Genomic DNA, 20,134 nt, shown 5'->3' with positions numbered 1-20,134 from the left:
CTGAAACTACAAAATCTTTGGAACCGAAACAGGGGTGACTAGTTTCAGCTCCAAAAGATTTCAGGATGGCAATTGCGTGTTTCGTTTTGGCACCAAATACCCAAAACAGGCTGTTTCGGGTATAGAACATTCTGTACACAAAATGTTTCTCACATCCCTACTCCCCTGTTCCTAAGTTCAGCATATCTGAGGAGGTTCATATCAGGGGAGTAGAAGGCTCACCGGCTTTGGATGCCATTCTTGACTGCACAAGGGCCGGATGCTGTTTAGAAAATTGGAAAACATTCATTTGCCTATGGCTTGAAATTTACTTTTTTTTAAAATGAAGAGCCTGGGCATACTTGTTAAGTAAGACTAACTCATTTACTCACATCTGTTCTGGGGCCTATAAATTTAACAGCCACCCTGGCTCCCACTCTGATGGGGGTCAGTGGCTGAAATGATGCACATGGTGGTGGAATTGGAACGCTCTGTGTCGGGGCTGCAGCAGAGACTGAAGGCAGGCTCGATGCTGGAGAGAAGCAGTGACTGTGCAGTCAGTGTTACTGCTGTTTCCCTCATTGTTGCAAATGGGAGCAACAACAGTAACACTGATTGTACAGCTGCTGGCTCTCTCTGGAATCAAATGTGCCTTCTGCTGCAGCTGTGTGTCACCATGAGAGCCTGTTTGGGGACTCCCCGGAACTCTAGTTTGGTAGAGTTCCCACTTGTAGTTCCCACATTTTTTGCTCAGCTCCCACTGGACTTTGAGATCCCCATTTTGGTTTGCATGCTCATAGGGCATGTCTCTGACGTCACACACAAAGCGGGCATGGCCCGGGCCCCCAGAGAGCCCAAGCAAGCTCTCCCCCTCTCATTTCAGGCAGCGTTTCCTGCCTGACAGGGTTTATTTCCCTTTGTCTCCCTCCAGCAAGACTATGGGAAATACTTATATTGGGCAGCAGTGGTATAAGAAGATGCTGAAAGGCATCATCTCATACTGCACGGGAGACAGCAATGGTAAACCCCTCTCCAGGGCTCTGTGGTCGCCAGGAGTCGACACCGATGACACAACTTTACTTAGCGTACTAGAGAGTGAGTGTATTGAGGAAAAACATCGAGAAAGCTGGATTTCAAAAAACTTTAAACTTGTACTTTTGAAACTTGAAGTTTAAAAAATGGTTAACTAATCAAAGTTAAAAGTTGACAACCGATTTTTTTTTAAAAAAAGTTTCAAAGTTAAGAGTAGCCTCCATGTCCTGCAGTGTAAGTTGGGCGGGCAAATCCACCTGCCCTGCTGCTGGGCTCTATATCACTTGGGCGTTTTTCACACAGCAGGCTTTACCGCAAGTTCATTGAGAGGCTTTACTGAAGGATCAGAGTTGCCCCCCACCAACCAATGCCAAAACATGGATTATATTTTTACCCTGGGTATAAATCGGACTGCACAAGGCCAGTGCAACACTGTAAGTGGAGACTGCATTGCAGGGGGGTGCTGACATGGGGGGGTGCATGCTGCTCCCATCCCCCCACTGTGACACCTTCTCCCCGTCGCCAGTTCCCCCGCCAGCGCTTCACTCTTGTGAGGCAAGGTCAGGTAACTCCGGCTCAGAGTGACCTGATCTTGCTTTGCAAGAGTCACCCATCCTAACCCTAGAAAGGGCAGTGACGGAGCTCCCGTATGCCTCTGCTGCCGTCCGGGCAAGCTGGCAGACAGACTGTAGCCCCGAAAAGGGCATGAAGTGCTCATATCAGTGCTTTCGCTTCACCTGGTTCCATCTCCTAGTCCCAAAGAAGCCCCCATTGCCTGGAGGATGGGAAGAAGTGAGCTGAGGAGACTGTCTCCTCTCTCCTTCACTCACCTTTGCATCTCTCTTGCTGCCTTTGCTTCCCTCCCTCCCTCTTCTCCCATCTATCCAGTGGCGAGCAACGCCACACCAAGCAAAGCTCCTGCCTCTGCTCGCGCACACACCTCCCTGCTGGGATGAATTGACTGGCCGGAGAAGTACCGAACCAGCAGGGCAGCACTGGAAGTAGTCTGTGGCCAGGCAGGGAGTGAAGCTGTGGCGAGGCCAAATGTTGCTCTTTCCATTAAAAGGGGCTCCAGGCTTTGCAAGCCTTTTAGCTCCTGCAGAACCTTGGGACACAGCCTTTGGAAAGTGTGAAATAATGAGGAGTGCCTCTGAGAATGTGCAGAGTACACTCCCCCTCCCTCCGACACATACATCTGGGATTAAAGGGTTCTCAGAGAGGCCTTCTTGCGAAGCCTAACATTAATTTAGTAGTGGAGCCAGGATTCAGTTCTGCAAAAAGTGATCTGGCAGCCGAGAGTACAGCTGAACTTATACAGAGTGTCCTCTCAGAGAACTTCATATCTATGACTGATCTCCATATAGTTTTCTGGGGGGTTCACCTGAAGGATTTTTCTCTTAGGGAAAGAGTACTGCTTGATATGCTCAAGTTTTCTCATCTCATTTCCTAGTTGTTCCTTAGGCTTGCTTAGCCTAAGGATACAAAGGAGAACAGACCTTTTGTACCTGAAAGAGCTGTGCCAATGAGGAAATTCTGAGAAGTACAGCTTGTCATGCAGAACTGCTTAAAGAGGACATTTACACTTCTGCTTAGTTAAGAAAAACAAATGGACTTTGTTTTCCTTTGCATTTGGCTACCCTACAAAAGGGATGTTAAAAAACTAACTGCTTATTGGAAGGAAGGAATGCAAATGTTACTTAGTGGTGATGAAACCACAGGATAGACAACCAACCAACCAACCAACCAACCAATTTTATTATGGCCAAAACCGGCATAAGTTATGATTCAGTAAAATAGATAGTAATTTGTGGAGTAATTTCTCCAAAAATCACACACACACTTACCCCTCCCTCCAACTTCCCTTGGCCAATTTGCGTTGGCTCCTGCAGAGCCAAATATGGGCATTCCTTTGAAGATCTGAACTTTGCATTGGAAGGCCGGAAATTCAAGCACACGTCACAGAACTCAATAGAGGAAGTTTTCTTACTACTAAGAAAATGTAACTCTAATGGGATGACTAGTAAAGGGGAGGTAAAAATATAGGTACATACAACTATCGATGAGTTAAAAGCATCTAAGAAAGTAAAAGTATTTAAAAGGATATAATCGGATGTACTATAAGGTAAAATAGTCAGTAATCTAAATCAGCTTGCTACACGGGTTATGGGCTGGCAGTCAGGGTCTGACGGATCTTGCACGCTGCCATGCAGAATCTAGCAACATAGTACGTGAAGGTCCGCTTTTCATCCGAGAGCAGCATCTTAGTGTAGGCTTGAGTGGGGTGACCAGGGTAGGTGAGAAGCAGAGGAAGTATGAGTTTGTCCCAGCTATCTTTATAAAACGGGCAAGAAAGGAGTACGTGTTCAGTGGTTTCCACCTCCCCAGAGGCACAGGGACAAAGCCTTTCCATAAAAGGAATCATATTATCCCTTGGACTATGACAGTCTGTTCGTACAATGCAAAGTATTTACTGCTCTGTACTTTTTTTTATTCCAACCATCCATTCGCCCCTTCACTGCTATTTTCTTATTACAGCATTCAATTTGAAAGGCAAATAGCACCATCATGTGAACAAACTGAGAGTCCGTAAAGGAATTTGGGGAAGGGGGGTGTATAGCCTGCCATTAATACTGATGGGGTGTGTGTGTGCCAGAACCCTTAGCACTGGCCCTGGAGCCGTACTCTAATGCACAATGAATAACTTGCACTGTGTGTGAGGTGCTCTCCAAAAGCTTGCAGGGACTTTGGGGTACATATGGCCGATATGTGAACGCACACCCTCCATTCTGGAGGAGATGCGAGCTAAAAGCCCTGTGTGGAAAATGGCCTGAAGATGCTGCTGCACAAGAGGTCAGTACCGGCACTGCTGACTCTGGCACACTACTTTGCACACTACTTCCATTATTCCCAGTGGAAGTAGGGTATAACATGCAATCATGCAAAAATCAGCAGTGCTGGTACTGACCTCTGGTGCAGGTCAGAGGTCAAAATGTCCTCTGGTGATTTTAGAGGCCCACAACAGTGTGGGTGGGTTTGCACAGCCTGCATTATACTTCAGGACATGTAAGTCACTTTCTTTAATTTTTTAACTTTAGAACTAGTTAATTTGCCAATTCTCATATTTGGCTACATGAATACGCATGCAGACAATGCTGCATGTTATGTTTGTGCATCTCAGATTATTGAATTGTGCCATTCTGAATTAAACAGATTCTTTGTGAATTCTTTCTTCTATTAATTGCAAATTAAGGACTTCACATTTAACAGAATACTAATGTGTGGCGAGGCATATGTGTAGGTGCTGATTATATGTTACCTCTTTTTATAATGAGTTTCTGAACTGAGATTCCCCACAACTGGGGGATGAGACAGATAGTTCAGGGGGCGAGACTGCTTGGGAAGACCCTATGACCCAGACTGCAGGAGACCCTGCATGCTGGGACTTCCCACACCAGGAGAAGCAGGGAAATTGTAGCTCACACCCCCACTAGGATGTGTGGACCTGTCTTCATCCTCTGACTCAGAGGAGTCTTTCAAGTAGCTGCTAGCCCAAGCAGAGGTCCTTCAGTACTGCTGGAGCCAGCATTGAGAAAACCAGGCAAGGCCCTTTTAAACAAGAGTCTTCCTTAGGGAAGATATGAGACAAACCCACTCTACCTGGGTGCTTTCCAGATTAGACCCTGCAACAAGGTCATGGTGTATCTCTGAAGTGTGCTTCCACACTTCCTATATTGTGACACTGCAGTCCCTATGCTGACAGCAAGGTGCCATTCACATTTCCAATGCCTTGTTTTGGATTTAATCGCTGCAATTCAATGACAAAGCATATATCCAGTGTAAAAAGGCTGCTGTTTTTTCGGGTTGTTAGTTTTTGTGAGACTGCTCCCCCTGCTGGGTGCTTTGCTATTTACGTTTTGAATGAAATTTGCCTGAATGGAAGAATTTTGCCACTTTTGAGCGGCTAAACTGGAAAGCACCCTGGTTGGCAGCTATAAAAACCAGCAGTCAGCTCCAAGCATCTGCTGGAACAACATCCATTTTATGTTCTTGCATCCAGCTCTCTTGCTTTCCGAGTTGGAGTTATATGTCCAAGGTTTGTATCTTTTCCAGATCCCTGCCTCAGTGAAGACCCCAGCTTGCCCTGGAACAGGATGGTTACTCATTGCAAGTATGCCACAGTTACTAGCCAACAGATATCTGTGACATTTGCACAACCATATTCTATAAAGCAGTCCCTACACAATGTAGTGTGGGGAATAATATTTTCCCTGCAACAAAGTATTTTGGTTTATTAGGAACATGAAATTTCCTAATAAACATAAGGAACATCATCATCATCATCATCATCTGCTATTACAAGTCTAGTCCAACTAGAAGAGGTTATTTAAAAAGAATGTACCAAATTTGGAAAGAGAAGCATCCAGACACAGAAATAACAGAACAAAGGCTAGCAGACCAGAGAAGATTCATAATAAGAAATAAAGTATTCACAGGAGTTGAGCTGGGAGAACTGCAAAGAGCAACACAGGCTCAAGATATGGAAGAAGAATTATCACCAATTGAAGAAGTTGCTCAGGTGCAGGTGGAGGAGGTGTTGGAAATAGAGGATGCCACTGTTGCTGAACTGTTTCAAAATCAAAACCAGGCAACCTCCCCTTTGCCTTCACCTCAAAAACCTGAATGCCGTTTAACAGAAAAGCAACAAGAACTAAAGCAAAAAATAACTGAGCACATGAACCAAACAACCACCAGGGTTTGACTTCCAGCTCTAAAAACAGTTGCCAAAAAACCACTTGCTCAGGCATTAAAAGATGTCAATGCTGCACTTGCAGAAATAACAACCAATAATTTGCAAGAAACAAACCAACTAATGTACAGTGCAGCAACAATAACACAAGAGCTCGGATATAAGATCAGTGGACCTGTAAAAAAAGAAAGCAGTACATCACCTAAATGGAAGATTCGATTAGAAAATAAAATCTCCAGGCTTAGATCAGATGCTAGTAAATTGAAAGATATGAAAGACAAGAAGCTGAAGAATGAAAACACCAAACAGTATCTGATCCAAAAATACCACCTAGATTCAAGGAAAATTAGAGAAGTCCTGGAAATAATAAAGCAGCAAATAACAGCAGAGGCACAAAAGACCAGCTACTGATTGACAAAATGATTTTAGAAAACTGCAAGAGAAGAAAAACAAATCTAAGTGTTTCATGGATTGACTACAAGAAAGCCTTCGATTCATTGCCTCACACATGGATACTAAAATGTTTAGAAACAACTGGTGTCAGCAAAAACATTCAGATATTTATTTAAAAAGCAATGAGCATGTGGAGTACACAGTTAACAATCAATGGCGAGACACTTGGACAGGTTAGCATTAGAAGAGGCATTTTCCAAGGGGACTCACTATCCCCTCTGTTGTTTGTAATCGCCATGACCCCACTTTCACAAATACTAAACAAAACAGGCCTCGGATACCAAACATCTAAAACATCCAGTCAAATCAACCATCTGCTGTACATGGACGATCTGAAGTTGTATGGAAAGTCCCAGTCAGAAATCGAATCACTGCTAAACACTGTCCGTATATTCAGTAGCGATATAGCAATGGAGTTTGGACTAGACAAGTGTGCTGCATTAATAATGAACAGAGGGAAAATAACAAAAACAGAAGGAATAGAACTGCCCAATGGAAGCAAGATCAAGAACCTGGAAGAGAAAGAACCTTACAAATACTTGGGCATTCTCCAGGCTGATAACATCGCACATACTGAAGTGAAAAGAAAAATGGGAAGTGAAAACATCAGGAGAGTTAGAAAAATCCTCAAGTCCAAACTCAATGGCGGGAACACCATACAAGCCATAAACACCTGGGCTATACCTGTTATCAGATACACTGCAGGAATAATAGACTGGACCCAGGCAGAGCTAGAGACGCTAGATCGTAAGACCAGGAAAATCATGACTATCAATCATGCTCTGCACCCCCACAGTGATGTCGATAGGCTATAACTCCCTCGCAGCTCAGGTGGAAGAGGAATGCTGCAAGTCCATCAAACAGTAGAGGAGGAGAAAAGAGGCCTTGAAGAATATATCAAGGACAGTGAAGAAGATGCACTTCAAATGGTCAAGAACGAGAAACTATTCAACACCAATGAAAGAAAGCAGGCCTACAAGAAAGAACAAGTCAAGAACCGAGCAGAAAAATGGAGAAATAAGCCCCTGCATGGTCAATATTTGCACAATATAAGTGGAAAATCAGACATCACCAAGACCTGGCAATGGCTTAAGAATGGCAACTTGAAGAAAGAAACAGAGGGTCTAATACTGGCTGCACAAGAACAGGCACTAAGAACAAATGCAATAAGAGCAAAAGTAGAAAAATCCACAACAAACAGCAAGTGCCGCCTTTGTAAAGAAGCAGATGAAACAGTGGACCACCTCATCAGCTGTTGTAAAAAGATCGCACAGACTGACTACAAACAAAGGCATGACAAGGTAGCAGGGATGATACACTGCAACATCTGCAAAAAAGACAAGCTACCTGTAGCCAAAAATTGGTGGGACCATAAAATCGAAAAGGTTGAAGAAAATGAAGATGTAAAAATATTATGGGACTTCCGACTACAAACAGACAAACATCTGCCACACAATGCACCAGATATAACTGTAGTCGAGAAGAAAGACAAACAAGTTAAAATAATCGACATAGCAATACCAGGGGATAGCAGAATAGAAGAAAAAGAAATAGGAAAAAATCACAAAATACAAAGATCTACAAATTGAAATTGAAAGGCTGTGGCAGGAAAAAACCAAAATAATCCCAGTGGTAACTGGCACCCTGGGTGCATTTCCAAAAGACCTTGAAGAGCACCTCAACACCATAGGGGTCACAGAAATCACCATCAGCCAATTACAAAAAGCAGCTTTACTGGGAACAGCCTATATTCTGCGACGATATCTATAACAATTGACAATAAAATTCTGGCATCCCAGGTCCTTGGGAAGGACTCGATGTCTGGATAAAACAAACCAGTCAATAACACCTGTCTGACTGCGTAAACAAGAAATAATACAAATCGCCCGATTGCAAGTTCCGAAAGTTTTGTAAACAAAACAAATCCCCCAGATTTTGGATCTGAAAATTTTGCTGTTTCGGACCTCCATTTTGTGATGATCTCTGTGTGCAGTCTCCATTTTGTGTTTGACATCGATTTGAATTTCCCGCCCTTTCAGCCTTCAGATTGGTTAGCGAAAGCATGGGCTGATCTACTGAGAATTGTCTCCTTGTTCCCGCTTGGCTCTTTTTGGCTCTGCAAGTGCTAAATGAGCCTGCATTGGCCAGGGGAAGGTCGAAGAAGGGGCAAGGGTGGAGGGGAGTTCAAGGAGGGATTTTCAAAGGGATTTAAAGAGGCAGCAGCGGCCATTCTGCCTTTCTGCCTCGTGGGGAAAGAGAAAGAGAGAGAGCTTTGCTTTTTGCTTTGCTTTGCCTTGCTGCCTATTGTTCTGCCTTGCCAGCCAGCCTTGCTTGCCCAGTGCCACCCAGTCTGCCAGTGCCTGTGCCATCCTGGGGTGGATTCTCTCCTGCATTAATAAATTAATTGATTTTTTTTTTTTTTAGCAAAAAAGATAATTCTAGAGAAGAAAAGAAAATTCCATTTGATTCTTTTCCCCCCACCTCTTCTTCCTGCTGCTGAGAGAATCACTGCCTGCTTGTGCCAGCCACCACCCCCAGAGCACCTGCGGCCACTGGCCACCTAGCAAGCCAGCTACCCCCTCCCCCCCCCAATTTTCCATGCTTTTGCCCCAGACCCCCATTTGAAGACTGAAGAAGAAAAAGTAGAGAGAGAGACCAGACCACAGAATTTGAATACTGGACGCAAAGTGGGTGAAGCCTTCGACTGAGTGAGTACCCATTTATTTTAACACAGACACCACACACACACAGCCCCCCCCACACACGTCTCTGGTATTGTGTATTCTTGGGAGTTTTTTCTTGTTTGGAGGGAGGTTTTGGGTTGCAACTGCATTTAAAAAGTTGTGCGCTATTTAGAAGAAGTTTAAATAGGGGTTCTGTCTGTGGGAGGGATCCCCATTAGCTAGTACTAGTAGGTGGTTAGAAGGGTAGCATAGCTTTGTGGTTTTAAAAAAACCCCAATCTGTCTTTTTTCCAATTCCAAAGATTATTATTTTTTGCATTTAAAAAAAAACAAAAAACAGAAGCCTGTCCCATAATATATAGTATTATTAAAATTCTCTGCCCAGCAGCCTACAGCCTCTGAGTGGGCACACGCTCTAGCCTCCTCCCTATGCCCATTTAGTACCCCACCCCCAACTACAGCCTTTAAAGAAAGAAGGCCTTCAGCCACCACCCCAGTCCAGCAGCAGCCTATTGTATCTTTTCCCTAGTTCTCTATTGTAGCTGTTCCCTAATTACAATAGTCCCTAGCATATTGCATCTGCTCACTACTGCCCAGCAGCCAACAGGCTCTGAGTGGGCACAGACTCCAGCATCCTCACTGCACATTTAGTTTACCCCACCACCCACACCGAACTGCAGCCTTCAAAGAAAGCATCAGCAGCACCACAACCTATTGGCACTGTGTGTGTGTGTGTGTGTGTGTGTGTGTGTGTGTGTGTTGGGGGAGGGGCACACGCGGCTGAAGTCAGCCCAGCCTCTGTTCTTGGCCATTCTACCAACTGTGTGTCCCCCTGCCCTGAGACACTCACCGCACTTCTACTCCTTGGCCCCAAATTCTTTCAAAAAAGCTTTTTTTTTTAAAGTCAGGGTTTTAAAAAGAAGCCCCCAAAAGAGATGGCTGGGAGGGGCAGAAGAGTGCCAGGTAGGGGAAGGCCTTTTCTTGCTGTTCGTGGTGGGGTGGTGGTGACAGGGGCCTATTCCCTGAGTCACCCCCACCCCATCCCTGCGTTGGTGCGCAGGCTGGATTTCTCTCATATGCCAGGGCCTGCGGCCAGGCAGCAGTTAGCGGGGAGGGCCTCCCATGCCAGGGAAGAGGTTGTTTCTGTGGAAGATGTGGAGGTGGTGCAGGTGGAGCCGGCTGCCAATCCAGCCAGATCCACCTTGCCGCCCTCCCCACCGGTCCCTGTGGGGGGTGGGGGCCCCAAGGTTGCATCTGAGGAGGTCCAGGAGGAAGCCCCTGTGTTTCCGGTCCCTGGGACTTCCCAGGTCAGCTCTGAGGGCAGTGGTGGTGGTGCCCTCCCTCTACCATGCATGCAGGGAGGCTGTGTTGGCCTGGTTGCGTGCAGCCGGGCCCAGCACCAGTGTGCACTTCACTGCGGATCTCTGGACGAGCCGCAGTGGGCTGCACACTGCCTTCATGTCCCTGACAGCCCACTGGTGGAGCCATGGGGCTGAGGGGACATCTGGCTCCACCTGAGCTATATCCATCTCCTCCCATGCAGGCAAGCCTTCTTAGGCAGTGTTGCATGTGGAGGCGATGGGAACAGACCACGTTGGATGAGTTGTCGGCGATCATGGACCAACAGGTGGGGACTTGGCTAGCCAGGGAGCCAAACCTCTGTCAAGGCTTCATGGTCACTGACAATGCAGCCAACATTGGTAAGGCGGCCAGGCACGTTCAATTTGTGCACATTGCTTGCATTGCACACACTTTGAACCTGATGGTGCAGGATGTGCTTGGGCTTAAGAAGACAAAGTCCAAGCGCCAGCAGAGGTTAGGTTTAGTTCCTGCCCCAGAACCTGCTGCTTCCGTGGCCGCTCTTGTGGACCAGTGCCACAAGATTGCTGGCCACTTCGACTGGAGCGAAAAGGCAAAGCGCCTGCTCAAAGCCAGGCAGATTGAGCTGGGCCTGCCTGAACACCTGATCCCCCAGGATGTTCCTACCTGGTGGAACTCCACCTTTCTCTTGCTCCAGTGCCTGCCAGGAGCAAGAGAGAGCCATCCACAGACTGGCAAGGTGTAGTGGCTTGGATGTGTGTGACCGGTCCACTGCGGACTGGAAGCTCATTTCCGAGCTGGTCTTAGTACTCGAGCCATTCTATGCTACCACGAACAGCTTGCGTACTGAGGCAGCTATGCTGAGCCGGGCTTTGCCCACCGATCTTCTCCTCACGAAGACCATGGGTGATCTCCAGGCCACTCTGATCACTGGGGACACAGTCGCCCTGGCAGGTCAGCTGAGGGCTGGGGTAGTGGAATGGCTCACAACACCCTAGGGTACATCTGCATGGCATGTCCTGGCATACATCTGCAACCCAAGGATGAAGGGCAGAACTGTCATGCCTGACCAGCTTCGCAGGTGAAGGAACCTCCTGGTTGAGCACATCAGGCATGCAGAGGAGAAGAGGCTAGGTGCAGACAATAACCAGGAAGAGGGTGGAAGCATAAATGTTTGAGGCACAAGTGGGCTAACTTGTGAACCACCTAACCAATTTGAACCAAATTTGCACATAGGGCAAATGTATAGTTTGTAATGGGAATTGACGTAGTTTGTAATGATGTCATACACCCCAATTCAAGATGGCAGACGCATTAACATTTGAGGCTCAAGTGGGCTAACTCATGGACTGCCTAACTGATCTGGACCAAATTTGGTGCAGTTATAGTGAGTGAAATGAAGGGACACCTCAACGGTGTAGTTTATGATGATGTCATCCACCCCAATTCAAAATGGCAGATGTGAACATATGAGGCACAGGTGGGCAAACCTGTGAACTGCCTAACCAATTTGAACCAAATTAGCTACAGGTGTTGGGACATATTGGGACAGCTCACGGGCATAGTTTTTAATTATATCATCCACCTTGAATCAAGAGGGCAGACATGTGAATGTATGAGGTGAAAGTGGGAACCAATTTGGACTAAAATTGGTAGAGTTGTAGGGACACAAAGGGACACTCAAACACACAGTTTGTGATGATGTCATCCACCCCAATTCAAGATGGCAGATGCATGAACTTTGAGGCACAAGTGGGCTAACTTGTGAACTGCCTAAGCGATTTGGACCAAATTTAATCCAGTTGTAGGGATAGTGAAAGGAAAGTAGTCAGATTAGTTCTTACTAGAACAACTTGTTTCATTTAGGAGCTGTCATGATTTCTTAAGAACTGCTATTCCATGCAGTAACCCCCAAAGTTTTTACTAGATCTTATCAATTGATCTTTATAAATAGATAGAGTTTTACCACAGTTAGGGATAAATTTTCACAGTCCTCAGCCTGTGAACCAGAAGACCTACACTTACCACCCAGTTGTGCTGTACAACCACCATCACTTGCATTTATAGTCTTAAATTCAAGGGGATTCCCCATTCCTACATATCTCCTGATCAGGTCTCCAATTTCTTTGAGGGAACAGAATCAAAATGTTAAATTTGCTGGGTGAGAGAGGAAATAACTTGGTCCTTTCTAGTAGTGCTAAAAAACTTGTTTCTTAGAAATATATTACATCCTTCCTGAGGACAATAAAAGTGGCAATTGTGCTCAAATCTCCATTTTCAACAAAGGTTTGAGAAAACAGCTTATTTAGAGGAACCACCATTGATTATTAAAAGGAAACCAATTCGGGTTTCAGTTTGTCAATTGTCTACATTCAGGGCTAATGAGGGAAATGTCAGATTAGTTGCTTCATTTGAACTAGCAGCAGCTAGAAACCTAACCTTGTCTTTCGCCAGCTTTCTCTTCATTGACTTAAAAAAATTAATACCAGAAGGGATACATACCAAAAAGTAATGGGAGCACCTCCCAATAACTGTCTCATCCAAGAAGAGCAACAGCTAGATAAGGTGATGATTTATTCAGGTACGTATATCCCACTTTATTTTCCCAAATAAGGTATCCATTGAAAACACCACCATAAATTATTGGACCATTCTCTGTTGGCGAAAGATCTGTAAGAATAGTCATGTTAGGGTATCATCCATGGTGACATTCATGGAATGATTTTTTTGCAGTTGCAGTACTCAGCAATGTGCTTTGGCCAATGGAAGAGGAGGCACCTGAATGCATGCTGAATGCAAGGCATTTGCACATATAAAGGCTTGTGCCAGAGGTTGTACTAGCCCAACAGCAAGTCTGTACCAGAAGTGAATTCCTTTGCACAGTGACTGTGTACTGCATCCTTACACTAGCACAAAAGTGGCTGTGTTATTGTTTTTTAAGTGCCTGTTTTACTGGATGCACACAAAACTCCTTAAAGATGGTCATAAACAGGTGCAGGAAGTGCAACGCATCAAAGCATCAGAATTATTTTTAGGTCTTTTGTGAAGCACAGCATCTCTTAGATTTCATCAGTGAGTCTTTCCAGTCCAAGAAATGAACTATTATTCAGCCAAGAAAGCTAAATTGCACTTCTGGCATGCTATCAAGGTAATCCGTGGAAAAGGAATGGGACATAGTCTTCTTTGTTGTCTGAGGAAGGGAAAGAAAGAGGTAAGAAGGCAAAATGAAAGTCACACCACTAGACCCTAGCTCTGCCCATAAACACTGAACAAGGGGACACTCAGCTTCTCATGACAAGAATGGCAGAGGTGCTAATTTTGCTTCCTGTTGAAAGGGTTTGTCAGTCTTCCTGCTAGGGGTGCACATTTGATTTGCACTGAATGGGAAAACTAATTGAATCTATAGAGCACCCTGAGGTAGTATAGGTATTCAAGATGGCACCTATCTGGAAGTGACTGGGCATTCTAGCTCCTCCCACTGTGAACACAGGCAGCAGCAAACCCCTAACTTAAAAATTAAAAAAGGGAAAAGAGGGAATTGTTTTTATAGCATCCAAAAGTGAGTGGGGAATCTGAAACAAATCTTGACCCTTTAAATGGGTTCCAAAACAAACTGCACAGGACACACATGGTCTGGAACTGAATGAAAATAAGTATCAAAAATGACTGGGGGTTCCAAAAAACATTATTTTTTATATGGACACTCCTAGCCTCTACACCCATGCCCACTCTAATAAGAAAATAAGAATAGTCCTGCTGGATGAGGCCCAAGGCCCATCTAGTCCAGCATCCTGTTTCACACAGTGGCCCTCCAGATGCTGCTGGAAGCCTACAGGCAGGAGTTTAGGGCATGCCCTCTCTCCTGCTGTTACTCCCCGGCAACTGGTAATCAGAGGCATATTATTTTATTTTATTTTATTTTATTTATTTATTTATTACATTTTATATCCCGCTCTTCCTCCAAGGAGCCCAGTGCAGTGTACTACATACTTAGGTTTCTCCTCACAACAACCCTGTGAAGTAGGTTAGGCTGAGAAAGAAGTGACTGGCCATGGGAGTAACTATGATTAGACAAGGGGAGACAGTCACCTGGGGGCCCACTGCCTCAAAGGGCCCCCCAGAGACATGTCACATGACTCCCCATTGCCTGCCCACCCAGCCCCAAGGCCCTCAGCCAGCCCTTCTGGCCGGCAATCTAAGCAGATTTTTCTTGCTGCCTTTCACCTGATCGGTGGGTGGGTGGGGCTTCCAGAGAGGCCTCCGTGCAGGCCTCTCTGAAGCCTGAACTCGAGTGCCTCGGCAGGCAGGCAGGCAGGCAGGCAGCAAGAAAGGAAGGAGGCAGGCAGACAGAGTGGCCATTAGTGGTGTGCACGGAACCAGTCCGGCACTGGAGAGGGGGGCTCTTTAAGGGTGGGGGGAGGGTGTTCTTACCCCTCCCACCACTTTTCCCACTCCAGCAGTCCCCACTTCGTAAGCATTTGGGGCAGCAGGGTACCTTCCTGCCGCCCATACCCTTGTTCCTCGTCAAAAGGCTTCAAAAGCCTCACTGTGCGCATGCACGCGATGCAGGATGTGACGTGCACACGCGCAGTGAGGCTTTTGAAGCCTTTTGATGAGGAACGGGGGTAGGGGCGGCAGGAAATGCTTACAAAGCAGGGAGCGCTGGAGGGAGAAAAGCAGCGGGAGGGGTAAATACACCCTCTCCCACCCTTAAAGATCCACACACCCACTGATGTTGAACCGCTGAACTGGCCCCAGGTCCGGACCGGTCCGGAGGCCCTTAGAATGGGCTCCGGACCGGTCCGTGCACATCCCTAGTGGCCATTGCTGGCTGCCTTTAAACCACCACAGTTCTTTGCAGACCCTCTGCCTAGCACAGACCAGCCTTTGCTTGCTTAGTAATGGAGGTATGATGTGAATTCCTTTTTGTGGTGTTCCCCCCCCCCATATATAAGGATCTGCTTGCCATAGGTGGGGGGGGGGGAGATGTTGGGAATTCTCTCTGGCAGGAGAAACCCTTTTTCATTATAGCAGAGTGCACAGAGGCACAACACAGCGGAATTTAGTTAGGCATACGTGTGTGCTAAAGAGTAAAGTAACTTGGAGCCAGTTCATAGTTTCAAATCAATATGTGGTATTTATTAGAGAACTCCATTCTAGATAGGAAAGTGAGGAGTTAGGATCTCTAATCTATCTATCTAGCTGGATGCAGATGGATTCTGCATCTCTGCACACATGGTGCTGGGGAGAGGAGCTTGCATGTTGCAAGGTAGAAGGAAGGGAAAGAAGAAGGAGGAACAAAGGAAGTGGCTGGAAGGAAGAAAGTGTCCCTGAGAGCAGCAATCTGCATTCCAAAGGGTTAGTGTCAGAGCAGTAGAGAAGGAATGACCAATGTCTTGACCCTCTAGCCCTCTGACTCACTAGTCTGTCCTCCTATGTCATTGAGACAAGAGACAGCGCAAAGTCCTTCACTTCCAACAAGAGAGACTGAGAAGTTTCTGAATATTTGAAACAGATTGGAAAATTTGCTGGCTTTTTAAAAAAAAAACTATCTAAAAAGTCCTATAAGTGGCTTGTTTCATGGCAGAAAATCACAAAAACATCTGGAACAAACAATATTTCATTCATTCATAAATGCACTTATGTTCAAGTTGTTATGCAATCTAGAAGGTCTGAGTGAGAACTGTGAAGCCTGTGTTGTGCTTTTATTTTATTTTTCTTTAGAAATGCCAAGCTGGTTGGGCATGTCCAAAAACCTCACTCATACTATTAAACTGTATGTCATCAGTCAGTATGATTCTGTAATGATTTAAAATTACAGATTTTTCTGTAATGATTTAACATTTCATGTTAAGGAGGCCCTGCACATGCTGATTTGCACCCCAGCCCCGCACCCCACTAGGGATGACCCTGCTTCTGAGCACCTGCAGAGAGTGGCTTTTCTCTCAGTGGAGTGAGAGAACACAACCAGCTCTACTTCCACATTGGGGAGCAGGGAAAATGAATTTTAGGACAGAGGGGGCAACTTCAGGAGCTCCTTGAGCCCTGGCATGTCTCATCTATCTTAAAATTTTACCAAGAAGAGGCAGATTCCTTATCCCCGCCCCCCCCGCCACCACCACCTCTTTTTCTCCAGAGGAATGGTGCTAATTCTTGCTCTTTTCTCTATTTCTCCTCACCTATCTTCTTTGCTTCAGTGGGACTTACTGGTCTCCTATAGGGAGCAAAATATGCTGGGAGCGCAAATTAGTTTGCTTTGCTTTACATCCCTGAGCATGTGCAATCATATATACACTTACCAGGGAACAGTTGAATGCAGTGGAGTTTATTTTTAAGTAGACATGCTTTCCTTGCTAGTAAGTCCTTTAGGTTTCAATGAAATGTACTTCCAGCTAAATGTGGTTATATTTGCTGCCTGAGGCTGTAATTCTCCACACACAGCTGGGACTTTTACACACAGCAGCTTTACTGCAAGTTTACTGGAAGGCTTTACTGCAAAATTGAAGTTGTCCCAAAGAAGCAACGCAAAATAATGGATTTTTTAAAAAACTTCAGATATAAATCAGGCTACACTCTAACAAGCAGTGAAAAACCTGAATTGCATGTGAACTGCTCCCCAATAACTCGCAGGGACTTCAGGGTAAATCTGGCCAACATGTGAATGCAGCACCTCCATCCAGAGGAGATGTGTGTTAAAAGGGCTTTTAAAGCCCCATGTGAAAATCCTCCTGGAATCAAACTTTACTGAATTTGTTCAGAATTCTGAGAAAACATGCATAGAAGCTATTCTCATGAACAGCAAAAACAGGGCTTGAGGTCTGAAGGCGGGGTTAGCACTCCCGTATGAAACCTCGGCAAGCTCTCAAACAGGGCTCTGTCAAAAGAGGGTCACCCAGTTCCCAGCCCCTCCTCTAAAACCAGGTTTACCAACCAGGGGAGGTTGCTACCATAGAGCCTGCGTACTAGAGTGGGCTGCAAAGCAGCAGAAGTTTGCTTGGGGAAAGCCTGTCCAGCAAACAGTACTGAACTTCCTTAAAGTGGCAGGCACCTTGCAAATAAGCCCAAGGGAAAATATGAACATAGGAAGCTGCCTTCCACTGAGTCAGACCATTGGTCCATCCAGCTTGGCTGACCCTGCACAGAGCATCTGTGCAGTCTTGCACTGAGCCTGTGGCATCCCACCCCCACAACTCTCTCACTTGCTCTTGCCCCCCACAACTCTCTTGCTCACTCTCACCACCCCACAATGCTCTCACTCTCTCTCGCCATCCCCGCAACTCTCTTGCTTGCTTTCACTGCCCCCACAACACTCTCGCTCACTCTCACCACCCCCGCAACTCTCTTGCCCGCTCTTGCTGCCCCCTGCAACTCTCTCGCCTGCTCTCTCCTCCCCCTGCAACTCTCTCGCCTGCTCTTGCTGCCCCCTGCAACTCTCTCGCCTGCTTTTGCTGCCCCCTGCAACTCTCTCGCCTGCTCTCACCACCCCCTGCAACTCTCTCAGCTGCTCTCGCCGCCACCCACAACTCTCTCGCTCGCTCTCGCCACCACCCGCAACTCTCTTGCTTGCTCTCCCCACCCCCCACAACTCTCTTGCTCGCTCTCACTGCCCCCACAATGCTCTCACTCTCTCTCGCCACCCTGCAATTCTCTTGCCCGCTCTCGCCACCCTTGCAAGTCTCTCTCACGCGCGCTCTGTCTTCCATCTTTCTATCTCTGTCTCACAGTCCTTGCTTCCCCCTGCCACTGCCAGGGACTGTCACCCGCGCTCCTGACAGCCTCCGAGCTCCCTGCCGCTTCACGGCGCAGCTCAGCCAACTTCCCGCAGCCCCCAGAGCCAACTGTCCAGCATCCAAAGCTGCCCCCAGCCTCCGAGCTCCCTGCTGCTTCACAGCATCCCCCCACAACCACCGATCCAACTGTCAAACTGCTTTCCAGCCGCCCTGCAGGGTGCATGGCCCGTCTTGAAGAATTAATAATATAGAATATCCCGCTCTTCTTCCAAGGAGCCCAGAGCAGTGTACTACATACTGTACTCAAGTTCCTCCTCACAACAACCCTGTGAAGTAGGTCAGGCTGAGAGTGAAGTGACTGGCCCAGAGTCACCCAGCAAGTATCATGGCTGAATGGGGATTTTTGTGTTCCTTCCTGTCCCCTGCAAGTCACTGGACAAGAGCAGGAGTGTCCCTGCCCTTGCCTGCAGCTGCCCTTGCCTTCAGCTGCTCTTGCCTGCAGCATGGTGTAGTGGTTAGGGTGCTGGACTAGGACTGGGGAGACCCGAGTTCAAATCCCCATTCAGCCATGAGACTTGCTGGGTGACTCTGGGCCAGTCACTTCTTTCTCAGCCTGACCTACTTCACAGGGTTGTTGTGAGGAGGAACTTGAGGAACTTCCTCTGGGCTCCGCCGGTTCCTCCTTCCATCTGCTGCCTCAGAGGAGATGCTTCCCGATCCCCCCCCCCCCCGACCTCCAAGGCAAAGGCAACAGCACCCTTGCCCTTTCCAGGTAGAAACTGCACAGGTGATGGGGCTGCTTCTCTCCCCTTCCTGGTGCCTGGGTGTGGGGAGGGAGTGCATGCTTGTCTACTGTATGGTAAGAATAAACATGAAGCAGGGCAGCAGCATCAAAGAGAGAGCAGCTGCCATGGGGAGAACGGCTTCCATTAGCGGGGACCCACCAGTGCTCCCCTCCCAGAGGTAGCAGGGCCAGTGCACACAGCAAAGAGTGTTCCTTGCCCGTGGGTGACATTTTGGCACAAAAAGGCACAGGAGCTCAAGGCAGCAGCCATGCAGATGTTTGGCTTCAGGCACTGCTGTCTGCACACACTCTGAAACACTGTAATCCATGTGAATTTCCCCTTCGAGGAAAGATGCTGGGTCCAACTTCTTGGAACATAGCCCCCCTTATTTGTGTTAGCCTGCCCAATGGGCACCCATGCCTGAGAGGAGAGAGGAGATGAGGTGTATGGACAGTGAAACCTTGGGTCCTTTGGTAGGGGGATAGGCATGACCGCAGGGTGTTGCAGGATGGCATGACAGGGTGAGCTTTGTGGAGAGATAAGGCTGCTTCTTCTCAAGGGAGGCGGTGCAGTCCCAGTGCAAGATCCCTGGGAAGAAAGAGAATCCCCACTCACAGTTGGGTGGAGTGCAGGAGGATGGGTGGCAAGGGGCACCACTGATAGGGTGATGCGAGTGTGGAGGAACTGCTTGCTCACTTGCCTGCTCGCTCACTTGCCTGCTCACTCACTTGCCCGTCGGCTTGTTTGCCCCCTCCCAGCCACTTGCATGCTTGCGCACCCCTCCCTACCCACTTGTTCACTCTCTGGCCCCCTCTCAACCCTCTCCCCAAGGCCCCAGCCCCAAACATGTGTCCCTCATTCTGGCAATGAAATGTTGGCAACCCAATATGTATGTGCTTGCATGTGTAGAGTGTGTGTGCCTGCTCTGGTGTGACATGAGTCCTGCACACCAAGAGGGATGGTGGGGCGGGGGCGGGCTGGACCCGGCTCCCGTGGTGGCAGGGGGGTGGAACAGGAGTGACTGTGATTGCTGGATTGACAGACTGTCCATGCAAGGGTCACGGAGGCGGATGGTCAGCCCAGCAGTCACTCCCGCTCTGCCTGCCACTGCCCCGCCGGGGGGTGGGGGAGCGGTGCGCACATGGTGACTGGGATACTTGCAAAGTGTTTTGGCCTCATGGTGGCAATGGCAGCAGCGGCAGGGGGTTTGCGGTGGCCGCAGGGGGCTCAGCAGCAGGCAGAGCAGCTCCTACACCCACTCACCTGGTAACGTGAGTGGCCTCTGTGTACGCGCAGAGGACCAAAATGGGTTGCAGATTGACTTCCCTGTTATTTGAGAGGCTGCCAGGGAGTGGCAGTGGCAGATTGATGGGGAGGCAGAGGCGCCATTTGGCTACAGCGGCAG

The sequence above is a fragment of the Hemicordylus capensis genome, chromosome 1 (genome assembly GCF_027244095.1).
Source record: "Hemicordylus capensis ecotype Gifberg chromosome 1, rHemCap1.1.pri, whole genome shotgun sequence".
In the NCBI taxonomy this organism is placed as follows: domain Eukaryota; kingdom Metazoa; phylum Chordata; class Lepidosauria; order Squamata; family Cordylidae; genus Hemicordylus; species Hemicordylus capensis.
The sequence above is the reverse complement of the archived record's forward strand: the minus strand, read 5'-3'. Positions refer to the sequence as shown.